Raw genomic sequence first — 4,388 nt, forward strand, 5'->3', positions numbered from 1 at the left:
AGAGAGAGAGAGAGAGAGAGAGAGAGAGATTTCAATTAAATTTCCTCACAAATTCCCTTGCGACCTATCTCCCTGTTGTAAGGTTTGGACAGGCCTTGAAATTGGCCTGTCCACACACTCAAGCTCCCTTGTTTTCCACAGTGGCCAACAGATGGCCCCTGAATGAAATATGAGTGCCTTCAAATCATTAGAATACAATAACAACAAAATCAAAATAACGTAAAATTATAAAAACCGATAACCAGAAACCCGTCACAGTGATAGGTTCTATTTTTTCTTGAGTGATCTACATGATTTAAGGCTTGTAAATCATACGTTCATTCAAGAACTATAACGACGTATCCAAAGAACTGATTTAAAAAAAAATTGAAAGGGGTATATGGTACCGGCATTTACTCTGAAAAATTTTAAGAAGGCTGGATATTATATGCATAACAAAATGATTAATGATTTTCCTGCGCTAGTGCGTAAAAGTATTTGATCAAAGTGTTTTGGGGAGAGGTGTTGAGGGTATAATGAATTTATTCAAGGCAAACCATGAAATAATTTTTGCTGGAATAAGAAGACGCCGGCAGGCAACGGATAAATGAAGGAAACGAATTCCGGAGTCAAGAGCAGTACTCGTCAGAGAAACTACATAAAAAACCCATTGCTGAAGGAAGATACAAAAAACAGGTATAGATATTAAGAAGCTGCTTCTGGAAATTTAAAGAAAAGAGCTTGAAAATCAACTTAATATTTCCTTTGTGAGGAAACAGAACAATATATCATAACTTTAAATAGACGTAAATATAATAAATGTCTTCCTGCGTGGACCCTGTACAAAAATATTAATCTTTACAAAGTATGAATATGAATAAAAGGGATTTAGAAAAAACAACAAAAATAAAATGTCACTTGTCGCGATGCTTACCCATTTCCTGTGACAGACACCGAAACAGTGGAATATTAAAGTTTGTGTCATTGTAACAAAAATAATTTACGTTCTTAGAAAATCACCAGTATTTCGGCAGTGAGAAAATGAGAAGTCTTATACAAATTTAATATCTTAAGGAGACAACAAAATCTAGGATCGTATAAACTCACATCTAATGTGTCATTGTTATACATAAAAGTTGAAACCGTTGTGCATCAGAAGATCGTCGACCATTTTGAGGTGAGCGATATCTTAGCAGATAATCCGTCAATGTTTAGAGAAAAATTATTCCACAAAAACATCGTTGTTGAATAAGTAAATATTATTGTCATTATTAAAACTGACTGTATTTTTTTATCCAAAAGGACTTGGGTTTATTATACATGACTCTCAACATATTGGCTTTGGAGATTTTACGCTAAAATGCGTTACGAGTCACATGAAATACAGATTTTCAAGTGCAAATCGAAAAATATTAAAATTAACAGTAAATAATTGTCATTTGATGCTCAGCTCTTCCTAGTTATCAACAGCTCTAAATACAATTATGTTCAAAGTAACGAAGACAAAGGAGGATGTAAAGAATGGTCCAATAAGTGAATGATTGTATGTTAATTGGCGTCACATGGAAATGATATTACTAAGCGATTACAAAACGAAATCTATAAAAGTAAGCTACAAAAATGCATAACAGCCAGATATCAAAAAGTAAATACAATAAGAATCCTCTGGATATTAATGATATTAACTGATGAATACCTGAATAAAACAGATCAGATTATGGTTGTAGTGAAAACAAGGCTCTGCTATCTAAGGAATGTAGCAGTTGCAGAAATGTTAGTTGAAAACTATGTCATCACAAGAAAAGACTACTGCACAGAGGTCTGGCAAACTGCTTACTGAAGAAGTTCCTATGATTAATTAACAAGATAACCAAGCAAGCAATGAATAATCTAGGGGTGGTGTACTCAAACTTTACCGCCTCCTCTATGGAAGTGATGTGCTGAATGTGTAAATATAATAAAAAACACTTGGGCGCTGTAAAGATGGAATGTTTATCTAGTATATGTGGCTAAGGAGAAATGGAATGGTGAGAAATGTGGAGATGTTAAAGGTGATAAGAGGCTGCTATAGTCTGTTTTATTTCCTCTCTCCACTCACGGGTGAAGATGTGTCATATGAGCAGGTTTAGAACCAGACCGGCAGCCCAGAGTGTTTATTGCGAGTTTTGAACACAAAAGGTTTATCCCCCTAGATAAGCAACATCTCAAAAATGTATTACTGCCAGATCAGAACTCTGACTTAGGTATAAAAAGTGAACCCTAAAAACTGAAAAACAAATTTTTTTTTAGTGAGAGTGAAAAACATACGCTTGAAACTCTTCCTAAACCTTCCTTGGAGTCTCCTGATCGCAGAATGAGCAATGCCAGCAATGTCAGGGCTGGCTTTATGTCCGCCAGCAGCTTCCAAAGGGGGTTTCATATTCACGTTCATTCCGAGTAAGGAACATATGCCTGAAACTTTCATAAAACCTTCCTTCTGACCCCATGAACTTAGAATGGCCAGTGCCAGCAAATTTATCTCTGGCTTTCCACCCGCAAGCAACTCCTAAATCGATCCAAGGTTCAAATTCACTTTTATTCAGAGTTAAGAACACAAGCCTGAAACATTGCTTATAACCTTCCTTCGGGCCTTGCGATCTTAGAATGACCAATGCCGCAAATTTATCTGTGGATTTCTACCTGCCAGCAACTCCTAAATCCATCAGAGGCTCAACTTCACTTTTTTTTTTCTGAGTTAAGAACTCATGGCTGAATATACGGTAACAATATTCCTCCTGGACTCAGTTTAATTTCTCATAATTACTTCATTATACAATTGCATTCAAAATGTACCACATATCATAACAGCTACTTGTAATTTTAGAAATATAAACATTCTTTTTCTAATGGAAAAGAAGAACTAGCATGTGCCAGTAATTGGTGCATGCCAAGAACTGGCACGTGCCAGTAATTAGTAAGCACCAAGAAATGGCACGTGCCAGTAACTGGGACGTGCCAAATACTGGCATGTGCCAGTATTTGGTGCACGCACCAAGAACTGGTACATGCCAGTAATTGGCATGCACCAAGAACTGTCATGTGCCAATAATTGGTAGGCACCAAATACTGACATCTGCCAGTAATTGGCACGCAAAGAACAGATACATGTCAAAAATTGGCACGTACTGGTAATTGGCACATGCCAGTAATTGGTGCTCACCAAGAACTGGGCAGGTGCCAGTAATTGGCGCACAGCAAATAAAGGCATGTGCCAGTATTAACTACGTGCCAAGAACTGGAATGTGTTCGTAATTGAAGTGCGCCGAGAACTGGAACGTGCCTGTAATTGACGCACATCAATTAGAGCATGTGACAGTGTTTGGCGTGCATCAAGAACTAGCAAGTGCCAGTAAATGGCATGCACCATGAACTGCCACGTGCCAGTAATTGGCACACACTAAGAACTGCCAAGTGCCAATAATTGGCACGAGCCAAATACTGGCACATACCAGTATCAGGCACGCGCCAATTACTATCACGTGCCAGTATTCAGCACGTGCCGATTACTATCATGTACCAGTATTTGGTGCGCACACTGGCACATGCCAGTAATTGGCGTGTGCCAAGAACTGCCACGTGCCAGTATTGGCACGTACCACTGGCATGTGCAAGTAATTGGCACATGCCAAGAACTGTCACGTGCCAGTCATTGGCATGAGCCAAATACTGGCACATACCAGTATAAGGTGCGCATCAATTACTATCACTTGCCAGTATTTGGCGTGTGCCAATTAATATCATGTGCCAGTAATTGGTGCACACCAATCACTGGCACATGCCAGTATTTGGCATGCGCCAATTACTGTTACGTGCCAGTATTTGGTGCGCCCCAAGAGCTGGCACGTATCAGTAATTGGCGCGCCCCAAGAAATGGCCTTATATGGTATATGTAATGTACAGGAGAAGGCAAGGGAAGCTCGTCTGAGATAATATGGCCATGTAATAAGAAGAGAGGAAGTGGAACCAATCAAAAGAGCTAAGAACATACCAGTGATGGGGAGGAGGAGTGTGGGACGTCAGCGGATCATATGGATGGATGTGGTGAGGAATATGGGTGAGGTGGGACTGGGGGAAGAAGATGCAAGGAACAGAAATAGATGGAGAAAGTTGACGCGAGTGGCCGACACTATAAAGTGGGACTAATAAGGTCGAAAGAAGAAGAATTACTGAGATGTGCCAGTATTTGGCACGTACCAAATGCTGGTATGTACCAGTATTTGACACATGCCACGAACTGGCACGTGCCAGTAATTGGGGAGCACCAAATAATGGCAAAAACCAGTAATTGGCATGAGCCAAAAACTGGCATGTGCCAGTGATAGGCGCATGCCAAGAAATGGCATGTGCCAGTAATGGCACACGTCAATTAC

The sequence above is a fragment of the Macrobrachium rosenbergii genome, chromosome 3 (genome assembly GCF_040412425.1).
Source record: "Macrobrachium rosenbergii isolate ZJJX-2024 chromosome 3, ASM4041242v1, whole genome shotgun sequence".
NCBI classification, from domain to species: domain Eukaryota; kingdom Metazoa; phylum Arthropoda; class Malacostraca; order Decapoda; family Palaemonidae; genus Macrobrachium; species Macrobrachium rosenbergii.